General features: G+C 39.4%; 1 long non-coding RNA gene across 16 annotated transcripts; it reads right to left on the reverse strand.

The window, feature by feature from the left end:
- Positions 1–3,554: 3,554 nt before the first annotated feature.
- On the reverse strand, positions 3,555–6,830 carry LOC125539691. 16 transcript variants are annotated; one of them, XR_007296957.1, is made up of 6 exons: positions 6,497–6,830; positions 5,766–6,394; positions 5,494–5,689; positions 5,083–5,180; positions 3,803–4,939; positions 3,555–3,707 (listed from the first exon to the last, which is right to left on the reverse strand). It is a non-coding gene; the product is annotated as an uncharacterized LOC125539691 (long non-coding RNA). The 16 variants fall into 16 exon arrangements; XR_007296959.1 differs by having other exon boundaries at positions 5,083–5,897; positions 6,289–6,394; XR_007296947.1 differs by having other exon boundaries at positions 5,083–5,689.
- Between the last annotated feature and the right edge of the window lie 5,786 nt (positions 6,831–12,616).

Consider the following 12,616-nt stretch of genomic DNA (forward strand, 5'->3'; position numbering starts at 1 on the left):
TACTCTCCTAGGTTGTGAAACCAAGGCTATGATCACCAAACCTATGGAAATTAAGGCAGAGACCAAGGCTCTGATTCCACTTGTAGGATCGAAAGTAGGTCTAGAGGGGGGGTGATTAGACTACTTGACCAAATAAAAATCTAACCTTTTTCCAATTTTAAGTGTTGGCAGATTTTGCAACTATCACAAGTCAAGCAATCAACCTACACATGCAATTCTAAGAGTGTAGCACGGAAAGTAAAAAATTGCATATGAAGGTAAAGGGAAGGGTTTGGAGAAGGCAAATGCAATGAAGACATGGAGATTTTTCACGTGGTTCCGATAGGTGGTGCAATCGTACATCCACGTTGATGGAGACTTCAACCCACGAAGGGTAACGGTGGCACAGAGGGCTCCACCCATGAAGGGTCCACGAAGAAGCAACCTTGTCTATCCCACCATGGCCATCGCCCACGAAGGACTTGCCTCACTCGGGTATATCTTCACGAAGTAGGCGATCTCCTTGCCCTTACAAACTCTTTGGTTCAACTCCACAATCTTGTCGGAGGCTCCCAAATGACACCTAACCAATCTAGGAGACACCACTCTCCAAAATGTAATAGATGGTGTGATGATGATGAACTCCTCGCACTTGTGCTTGCTACCTCTTGAGCACTGCGTTGGTTTTCCCCGAAGAGGAAGGGATGATGCAGCAAAGTAGCGTAAGTATTTCCCTCAGTTTTTGAGAACCAAGGTATCAATCCAATAGGACGCTACGCGCCAGTCCCTCGTACCTGCACAAAACAAATAAATCCTCGCAACCAACGCGATAAGGGGTTGTCAATCCCTACACGGCCACTTACGAGAGTGAGATCTGATAGATATGATAAGATAATATTTTTGGTATTTTTATGATAAAGTTGCAAGGTAAAATAAAAGCAAAGTAGAAAGCAAATGAAATAACTAAGTAATGTAAGACTAATATGATGAAGATAGACCCGGGGGGCATAGGTTTCACTAGTGGCTTCTCTCAAGAGCATAAGTACTCTACGGTGGGTGAACAAATTACTATTGAGCAATTGACAGAATTGAGCATAGTTATGAGAATATCTAGGTATGATCATGTATATAGGCATCACGTCCGAGACAAGTAGACCGACTCTTGCCTGCATCTAGTACTATTACTCCACTCATCGATCGCTATCCAGCATGCATCTAGAGTATTAAGTTAATGAAAACAGAGTAACACCTTAAGCAAGATGACATGATGTAGAGGGATAAACTCATGCAATATGATGAAAACCCCATCTTGTTATCCTCGATGGCAACAATACAATACATGCCTTGCTGCCCCTACTGTCACTGGGAAAGGACACCGCAAGATTGAACCCAAAGCTAAGCACTTCTCCCATTGCAAGAAAGATCAATCTAGTAGGCCAAACCAAACTGATAATTCGAAGAGACTTGCAAAGATAACCAATCATACATAAAAGAATTCAGAGAAGATTCAAATATTATTCATAAATAGACTTGATCATAAACCCACAATTCATTGGTCTCAACAAACACACCGCAAAAAGAAGATTACATCGAATAGATCTCCACAAGAGAGGGGGAGAACATTGTATTGAGATCCAAAAAGAGAGAATAAGCCATCTAGCAAATAACTATGGACCCGTAGGTCTGAAGTAAACTACTCACACATCATCGGAGGGGCTATGGTGATGATGTAGAAGCCCTCCGTGATCGATGCCCCCTCCGGCGGAGCTCCGGAACAGGCCCCAAGATGGGATCTCGTGGATACAGAAAGTTGTGGCGGTGGAATTAGGGTTTTGGCTCCGTATCTGATCGTTTGGGGGTATGTAGGTATATATAGGACGAAGGAGTATGTCGGTGGAGCAATAGGGGGCCCACGAGGGTGGAGGGCGCGCCTGGGGGGGGGGGGGGGGGGGGGGGGGGGGGGGGGGGGGGGGGGGGGGGGGGGGGGGGGGGGGGGGGGGGGGGGGGGGTAGGCGCGCCCCCCTACCTCGTGGCCTCCTCTTTTGTGTCTTGACGTAGGGTCCAAGTCTCCCGGGTCTTGTTCGTTGAGAAAATCACGTTCCCGAAGGTTTCATTCCGTTTGATATTCCTTTTCTTCGAAACCCTAAAGTAGGCAAAAAAAACATCAATTCTGGTTTGGGCCTCCGGTTAATAGGTTAGTCCCAAAATAATTTAAAAGTGGATAATAAAGCCCAATAATGTCCAAAACAGTAGATAATATAGCATGGAGCAATCAAAAATTATAGATACGTTGGAGACTTATCTAGCATCCCCAAGCTTAATTCCTGCTCGTCCTCGAGTAGGTAAATGATAAAAACAGAATTTTTGATGCGGAGTGCTACTTGGCATAATTTTCATGTAATTCTTCTTAATTGTGGTATGAATATTCAGATCCGAAAGATTCAAGACGAAAGTTCATATCAACATAAAAATAATAATACTTCAAGTATACTAACAAAGCAATCATGTCTTCTCAAAATAACATGGCCAAAGAAATATATCCCTACAAAATCATATAGTCTGGCTATGCTCTATCTTCATCACACAAAGTATTTAAATTATGCACAACCCCGATGACAAGCCAAGCAATTGTTTCATACTTTTGACATTCTCAAACTTTTTCAATCTTCACGCAATACATGAGTGTGAGCCATGGATATAGCACTATAAGTGGAATAGAATGGTGGTTGTGGAGAAGACAAAAAGGGAGAAGATAGTCTCACATCAACTAGGCGTATCAACGGTCTATGGAGATGCCCATCAATAGATATCAATGTGAGTGAGTAGGGATTGCCATGCAACGGATGCACTAGAGCTATAAGTATATGAAAGCTCAACAAAAGAAACTAAGTGGGTGTGCATCCAACTTGCTTGCTCATGAAGACCTAGGGCATTTTGAGGAAGCCCATCATTGGAATATACAAGTCATGTTCTATAATGAAAAATTCCCACTAGTCACTACAAGAAAAATGGTGTGTAGAGACGTTAATTTTCATAGCTAAAGACGTGTTATTTCATCTCTATGTAAAAATAGAGACGATTTAGTAAAGCGTTCTTGGAGCGTCTCCTCATGGACCATCTCAAAACAGATAGACACGCTTGGTTAGCATGTCTAGATGGTATGAGATGCTATATTGGGACGTTCAAAATCGTCTCTACAAAATAGAGACGTTCTATTACACGCCAGTGTTGCGCCTCTACTCATGTGGGCCCATTACTTATAGACGCTATGTTGAGACGACATATCCGTCTCTAAATATGAATAAGTTTTTTTGTGCCTATGGAATATTTTATTTTAATCATTTTTTATTATTAATTTAACTTTTGTATTCCCCATTTCAAATTCAGTTACCTTATTATGATAGGGATGCATGTGCAAATTGATCAAATATCACTATAAAAAGGCATCAAGCTACATCACCAATTGCATTCTCAAGCAATCCATTCTCACAATTAGCATCATTTGTAACAAATCTATGGACAAATACATACGTTTGTGTATGGAGTTCACAACTGAATCAAATCAGACATTCATATGAAAGATGTAAATAAGTAAGAGAATATATATAGTACAAAGTAGAACTAAGCTTTCCATACATTGTACATAATATGTGTTCATTTAAAGACTAATTCTTGCGTAGTTGCTGCTTGCTCCTGCAATGTGTTCCAATTCTAAACTCTCAGCTAGCCTGGAAGAAATTTTTTAACAAAGAGAAGCTTAGAACATAAGCTCTTGGATTAGTACAAGATGAAATGTTCTTTGATAAAACTATGAGAGAAGTACCGTAGAAATTTCTTGAGGTTGTCTTGGAGCACCAATGTCTTAGGTTGTGTTGAAGTGGTCAGCTTTGGCTTTTTGACCTAAAAAACCAAGATACTTCGCCAAACATACTGCCAACAAATGTATTTTCTTGATGTGCTTAGTGACACAGGAAGTTATACACTTGATTCAGTACCACCTTTCTTGGTCACATTGCTATTTCAAGCATGAGCATTTTCCGATTCTTGACCACCATCTGCTTTCTACATTTGAGGTTCAGTTCAACTATAAGTAAACTTATAATCCCTCCATCTCAATATAAGTGTCTCGACTTTGTACTAACTTCAATAGTTCCACAACACCATAAATTTCACCAGTCTTAAATAGTTGATGATCGCAAGCTGCACCAAATGAATATTTCACACCCTAAGCTATAAAATATGCATTGAAAATACATTAGTATGCAGTACTAGAACATCAATAAAAAATCTTTGTGGGTCAATCAGATATTAGAGAACATTGAAGTTGCTCTCTGAACTGTCACCTGAGCTCGCTAGTGAAAGCAATCATATGGGTCATTAGCAATTTTCATTTCTATATTGCTGGTAAATGTACTCAACTGTTAGACAAATATGTTCACAAAAACTAAAGCTGCTGATGGATACATAAAAACCCACCAGCCATTTTAGAATAATTTAGGGACAACGACTCTCAAATCATTAAGCCCCATATTACACGGATCACAACGATGCGTAGTCCTAATATTAGATAGGAAAAAGCATGTGCTCATAATAAAAGATCAAGAAATGTACTCAACTGTCATACCACCAATACTTTTGAGTATTTCTTGGAAAATAAAATATAAATAGTACTGCTAAAAATATCAAATCGATTTGCCATTATCTCCTACAAAGATCCAAAGGGGAAATCAGTAGAGAAAAATTAAGTGGTTTTGGAGTAAGAAAAAAAATCTCATCTGTTTTGCTGACTTGCATTGCACGTAAAGTTATGCCCAAAATGTAATGCTTGACCTGGGAATAATGTAGTTTTGTAGTATACTGCCAATAAATCATGCTCAATTGTATTGGAACCCAATATACTCCCCAAGACCCATGTCGCCAGAACTAAGTTCCGAATGAACTTTACTACATAGTCATCAAGCTGTAGCATTTTTTCGGTATGTTAGCAATTCAGCACATCAGGTATTTATGTGTTTGAACATCATGTGAATTCAAACCGGAATTCCTTCCATTCATGAAATGGAACATAGCGTAATGGAGAGATCAAGAATGAAAAAGACTTACCATGTTATATTAGAGATGCAAATCATGAACTTTTTGTGCATGCAAGCAGGAGCTGGACCTCCAAATATGTGTCATCCCCACAAACCTGCACACAATACCTGATAAACATTCTTCTTAGATTAAGGACCAGTTAGGTATACAATTTTCTGTACTATACACCCACCATTAGATCTGAATTTGAAAGAAATAACGATTCATCTACTTGTAGAATTAAAACTTGCTGCAATCAGATATCACAATGAAGAATGAAAAGAACCCCCCTTCCACATGTTTTATTATTACAGATGTAAGAAATACAGTTTAGAGAATAAAAACTGCCCTCTAAGCTAGTAATAGTTATGATGTGAGTGCTAATCACTAATAAGCACATGCTTAGACAGAGAGAAAAGAGAGCAGAAGTACACAAATTACCTAGCGAAGATGAAACAGAGATGCAACGTGTAGCTAGGCAAGGGAAGCCGCCAGTGTGGTTGCATTGGTGTCCACCACCTGCCGTCAAGTGGCGGCCACAGTGGTGTACGCGGTGACATGGGTTGGTCATCCAATAGGTGGGGGTTATATACTCCTAAAATAGCGGTCTAGAAAATTCGGGAAGAGGCGTTTGAAGCTGTTGCCAATAAAAACAGAATGAACATCCTAACCCACCATAATCGCAAGATGAATGTGTAAATCATAATGCTTACCCCTGCTCCTCCCCCAAAATTACACGCGTCGTCACCCAAAAATCCACCGAGACGCTGAAATCAACTCTAATAAAAGGAGAAATTGATTCCTGGGGGAGATTGAATTTTACTTATTGTCTCTTATCTGCATTTCTACATAAAACAAAACAAGCAGTGCACAATAATTACTACTCCCTCCGTTCCTACACATAAGTCTTTTTAGAGATTCTAATATGGACTACATAAGGAGAAAAATGAATGAACCTACACTCTAAAATGTGTCTATATGCATCCGTATGTAGTCTATATTGAAATCTCTAAAAAGACTTATATTTAGGAACGGAGGGAGTAGTAGCTAATATACAACCGAATAATAAGTTAACAGAAGCGAACAACTTCCCTCCCATTGGCACTGAACATTACGACTTTACAAGATGAAAAGTTCATAGTTCAGTACTAGTTACTGGTTAGTAGCAGGCCAACACTGTTTGACAGATAAAAAATCAATCGATTATGTACCGTGATGATCTGAACATGAACGCACAAATAAAAAGAGTGTGTACTGTAGCACTAGCAGACAGAGGAGGACGGTCGCAGGACGCCCTGGAGCTGCACGTACGAACGCACGGGGGCCAGTGATGGTTCAGTGCCTGTGGAAGGTGAGGCAGCAAGCAGCCGAACAGGTCACGCGCCGTTACTTTGATCGATTGATGGTAAAAATTGTAGAGGATATATGGGATTCAAGGGATCACCTGCTTGACGTGCCGGAGACTGAAGATGCTTGCGGGGCGGTGCATCGACGGAACACACAGTAGATCTTCGGGTGGCGGATGACACCAACGTGGGTGCAGCTAGGTGACGGTGAGGACAACGTCGGGAGGAGCTCGACATGGCGACGGTGAGGACGACCGACGCCGACGTGCTCCAACTACCGAGGTTGCCAGTGGACGAAAAAGGGATTCGATGGTGGGCGGAGCTACCGGCGGAGGGTAGCGCTTCGGGGAAGGGCTGCTGCCGCACGGTGAAGGTGAATGGGCGGCCCGCGAGGTGGGCATGATGCTGGCGTAGATTGAATCTGGAGGTTGAGAGAAGGCGGCGTGGGGAAAATATCTTGGATTAGATGGAGGGAAAAAATTGAGAGACGTGGGAAGTCTTAGGAGGTAAAGAAAATCTAATTTGCCACGCCAAATTTCGTTAAGCAAAAACAGTTTAGGAGCCCCAAACTTGGGAAAGTGAAAAACAAATCCCAAGAAAAATAGAGATTTCACCAATTAAGAGCATCTACAGTCGGCGCGCCTGAAACCGGTCTAAAATGACCGAACGACCCGCCTCATGTTTTTTACCCAGTCGGGCACCTCAAACGGCTCTCAAACGCTCGAGCTTTCCGACGCCCGTCATATCCAGCCCAAATATGGGGCGGATATGGGGTGCCCGGCCCAGGTGCGCCCGGGCACACCCACTTATTGTAGATAGTTAGGAAGTCGTTGGGTTAAGATCCAATAGGACTAACGCACCAGAACAATAACAACAACCCATAAAGAGGAACATAGAACAGAAAGATGTAATATGAAGACATACGAATATAGATGAACGAAGACCGATCCAAGTGAATTCATAAAAGACAAACGCTGACTGAATCCCATGAGATCCGTCGGAACACACCTCCACACGCCCTCCGATGTTGCTGGACACACCGCCAGAACGTGGCTAGGCGGGTATAACCTTATTCCAACTACAAGGAGTTGTCGCCGTCTCGTCTTCCTCGGGAGGGCACAAACCCTAAACATACACAAAAAAATGTCTAGAAAATAGAGCAAGTCCTCTTGTCGGTAAGCGCTGAGATCCACCTCGCCTCCATAGCTCTAAGGTCACATAGGACGAAGCCAATCTACGACGGCATAGACGGGGAGCGTGCAATCTCATATAGGCCTCGGTGCAAGACGCACGAGCCGAAGGGTATCTTTATCGGGTAATATACGTATCAAAAGTAATATCCACAATGTTTAATAAGTATAAAGGCAGCGGAAGATTGAAGGGGCGGAGTGCGACTCGCAACAATAAGGGTGGCATTCTCGAGCCATGGGTGTGACTTAGGCTGGACAAAGCGACCGGGCTTTTGGCCCGCATGTGGCTCCCTCTGGACCAGACCGTTTGGTCCTACCTGTGGTTCCTATTTAAAGCGACGATCGACAGTTGTCGACCAAACATACAACCCCCCTTGGTCACTACCTGTATTTGGCCCGGCCAAAATAGCGCACGTTCCCTATTTTTTCTTTTGCTTTTTTTGTTCATTTTTATTTTATTTTTCATTTCTTTTCCTTTTCCTATGTTTGTTCTTATTTCCTTTTTTCCTTTTTTTCCTTTTTCATTAGGCGAACATCTTTTTCAACTTCAGAACAATTTTTGAATTTTGTGAGTCTTTTTAGATTTCACAAATATTTTCAATTACGTGTTCTTTTATTCTTGAACATTTTTCCAATTCAGGAGTATTTTATGAAATCCCGAACATTTTTCAAATATGTGAACATTTTATGAATTGATTGACATTTTTCAAATTCATGAACTATTTTTGTAATCAGGAACTTTTTTGAAACCCTGGTCATTTTTTCGAATTTGAGATTCATGAACAATTATAAAACCAAAAAATAAAAATAACATAAAAATCGAAAGAAGGAAGAATGAAAAACAACTACAGGAGCGCCCAACCCTTACATGGGACGGCCTGAAGTGCACGAGGGCACTGGGGTGCGCAATTGGTGGCTATTGGTTGACGGGTGCCCCTATTTGGTGAGCTGGGCGCCCGAACTCACGGAAGCGCGCATACCAAGCCCCCCCCTGCAGGTTTGCACCCTGTTTGGCCGGGCCATGCACGGGGAGGGAGGCTCCCTTTTTTCGTGTTCATGTTTACCTTTCCTTTTTTATATTTTCTGTTTTTTATTCTATGTTAAAATAATTCAGGATTACAAAACGGTTCTAAAATATCAAAAAAATGTGAATAGTGAATTGTCAAAAACAGTTCTTTATTTCAAAAATATTTGTGATTTTACAAGGACGAACATTTTTATATTTTAATGATCTTTTAATTTGCATTTTTATAATTATTAACATTTTTGCATTTAATAAAGAAATTCAAAAATAGATGAACATTTTTTGAACTTGATGAAAAAATTGCATTCAAGAAAAAAGTAAAATAATGGAAGAACAAATTTGAATTTTATGAAAAGTTTTTGAACCAATGAACAAAAATCAAATTTTATGAACATTTGTTTAGTACGATCACCACATTTTTAAATTTAATGAACATTTTTAAAATCGGATAAATATAAAATTGAATTCGATGAACATTTTATGAATTGTTGAACATTAATTTACATGTATTAACGTTTTGTTGAATCAATGAACAAAAAACTGTTTGCAAATTTGGAAAGAAAAATCGTGAAAAAATGAGAAAGTAAAGAAGAAAAAAGAGAAAAGAAAAGGTAAAAGGAAATAAAAGAACAAAAAATAAAAATCGAAACAGAAAGAAACACAAAAGGAAAAAAGGAAAATGGATGGCCCATACGAACACCCAGTGCGCGAGGGGGGTTTGCGCAATCTCGTTCGCAACAACTTTTGCGGAGTATCTTATTTGACGCGCACTGCGTCAAGCTGCCGGCGCTTCGCCCAGGCGAGCAACCGACCAGCAACGGTGCTCATAAAGAAGAAGAAAATTCGTTTATTATAGTTGTTCATAAATTTTAAAAAAAATTGAATTTTCATAAAATGTTCTTGTTTTTCAAGAAATGTTGCGAATGTTTTTTTAAATCACAACTTTTCAAATTTAAAAAAAAGGTTCCCATTTTCGAAAATTGCTCGCAAATTGCCAAAAATATTTACGTTTTCATTTTTTCCCAGAGTTTCAAAAAATGTCCCAGTTTCATAAATGTTCACAAGATGGAAAAAATATTCGTGTTTTCAAATTTTATTCAGGAGATTCAATGTATGTTCGCGTCTCCAAATTTCGTTCTGGAATGTGGAAAAATGATCCCGTTTCAAGAAATCTTCATGATTTTCAAAAAAGTCCATGTTTTCTCGAAAATATTATAGTTTTTTTAAATTTGTTTACAAATTTGGATAGTGTTTGAATTTTGTACAACATTCCATTAAAAAAATACTTTTAAATTGCTAATATAATTCGGATCCGCACAACCTATTGGTTCTATATTGTTGACGCTACCATATGCTCTTATACGACTGCTAGTTCAACTTGTAGTAGCAGGTTATGTATAGCACTTGATCCCTTCTTTGAATCCATGTGGTAGCGATTTTTTTGCACCACAGTGCACGTTCAATGTCGGTCTCGATCTTCATGGGCCGGCCTAGTCGTTGAGTCCCCTATGCAAAACGATAGCTCTTTGCCGCAGAGAGCAGCCTATAGGAGGTCTCGACCTGTGCGCCGTACAGGATCCCCGTCGGGTGACCTGCACACATAATAGGGTTTCCCATCTTAGCCCGCTAGCACAATTAGCTGATCTAGGTCGTCCTATTAGGCCCAACAGAACACCGTCCAGTTTGGTGTTTGACCGAGTCTTGTCGGTCAGACCAAGAAAAGGTCCAAGCCCACGCCACAACCACTCTAGGCTAGGGTTTGGTGTTTAGAAGTTTTATTCAAAGTTTAGTACAACTCATTTTAATAGCTATTCAACTTAAAAATATGATTATTCAAAGATTTCTTAAGTCTTTTTCTGTTTTTTTGCGGGGAAAAGATTTCTTAAGTCTAAGATAAGAATAGAGTCGCACACTAAAACGTCTCACAAATCGTCTCTAAGTTAATTAAAATTAAATGTTATTTTCTTAAAGGCTAATTATAAGTAATAGCTTGTGGCACTTCATAAACGTCTTAAGAAGCGTCTTTAGGTCGCTAGTGTCCATGGGCGTAGAGACGAATATAATAGCGTCCCACAAAAAGCAACTATACATGGTGTTTTTGTTGTAGTGAGTATATGAAAGTGATGAAATGAGAGACTCTCTATCATAAATATCATGGTGCTACTTTGAAGCACAAGTGTGGTAAAATGATAGTAACATTGTCCCTTATCTCTTTTTCTCTCATTTTTTTATTTGGCATTTTCTCTTTTTTATGGCCTCTTTCTCTTTTTTATTTTTTAGTTTTCGTCCGGAGTCTCATCCCGAATTGTGGAGGAATTATAGTCTCCATCATCCTTTCCTCACTGGGACAATGCTCTAATAATGATGATAATCACACTTTTATTTTTCTTACAACTCAATAATTACAACTCGATACTTAGAACAAAATATGACTCTATATGAATGCCTCCAGTGGTGTACCGGGATATGCAATGAATCAAGAGTGACACATATGAAAGAATTATGAATGGTGGCTTTGCCACAAATACGATGTCAACTACATGATCATGCTAAGCAATATGACAATGATTGAGTGTGTCATAATAAACGGAACGGTGGAAAGTTGCATGGCAATATATCTCGGAATGGCTATGGAAATGCCATAATAGGTAGGTATGGTTGCTGTTTTGAGGAAGGTATATGGTGGGTGTATGATACCGGCGAAAGGTGCACGGTATTAGAGAGACTAGCAAAGGTGGAAGGGTGAGAAAAGTGTGTATAATCCATGGACTCAACATTAGTCATAAAGAACTCATATACTTATTGCAAAAATCTACAAGTTATCAAAGCAAAGTATTACGCGCATGCTCCTAGGGGGATAGATTGGTAGGAAAAGACCATCGCTCGTCCCCGACGGCCACTCATAAGGAAGACAATCAAAAAATAAATCATGCTCCGACTTCATCACATAACGGTTCACCATACGTGCATGCTACGGGAATCACAAACTTTAACACAAATATTTCTCAAATTCACAACTACTCAACTAGCATAACTTTAATATCACCATCTTCATATCTCAAAACAATTATCAAGTATCAAACTTCTCATAGCATTCAACACACTCATAAGAAAGTTTTTACTATTCTTGAATACCAAGCATATTAGGATTATTTAAGCAAATTACCATGATATTTAAGACTCTCAAAATAATCTAAGTGAAGCATGAGAGATCAATAGTTTCTATAAAACAAATCCACCATCGTGCTCTAAAAGATATAAAAGAAGTACTAGAGCAAAATTATATAACTCAAATGATATAAGTGAAGCACATAGAGTATTCTAACAAATTCCAAATCATGTATGGCTCTCTCAAAATGTGTGTACAGCAAGGATGTTGTGGTAAACTAAAAAATAAAGACTCAAATAATACAAGAAGCTCCACGCAAAACACATATCATGTGGTGAATAAAAATATAGCTCCAAGTAAAGTTACCGATAGAAGTAGACGAAAAGAGCGGATGCCTTCCGGGGCATCCCCAAGCTTTGGCTTTTAGGTGTCCTTAGATTATCTTGGGGGTGCCATGGGCATCCCCAAGCTTAGGCTCTTGCCACTCCTTGTTCCATAATCCATCAAATCTTTACCCAAAACTTGAAAACTTCACAACACAAAACTTAAAGTAGAAAATCTCGTGAGATCCGTTAGCGAAAGAAAACAAAAGACCACTTCAAGGTACTATAATGAACTCATTATTTATTTATATTAGTGTTAAACCTACTGTATTCCAACTTCTCTATGGTTTACAAACTATTTTACTAGCCATAGATTCATCAAAATAAGCAAACAACACACGAAAAACAGAATCTGTCAAAAACAGAACAGTCTGTAGTAATCTGTAGCTAGCGCAATATCTGGAACCCCAAAAAATTCTAAAATAAATTGTTGGACGTGAGGAATTTATCTATTAATCATCTTAAAAAATAATTAACTAAATAGCACTTTCCAAATAAAAATGGCAGCAGTT

This window comes from Triticum urartu, chromosome 2, assembly GCF_003073215.2.
Source record: "Triticum urartu cultivar G1812 chromosome 2, Tu2.1, whole genome shotgun sequence".
Classification (NCBI taxonomy): domain Eukaryota; kingdom Viridiplantae; phylum Streptophyta; class Magnoliopsida; order Poales; family Poaceae; genus Triticum; species Triticum urartu.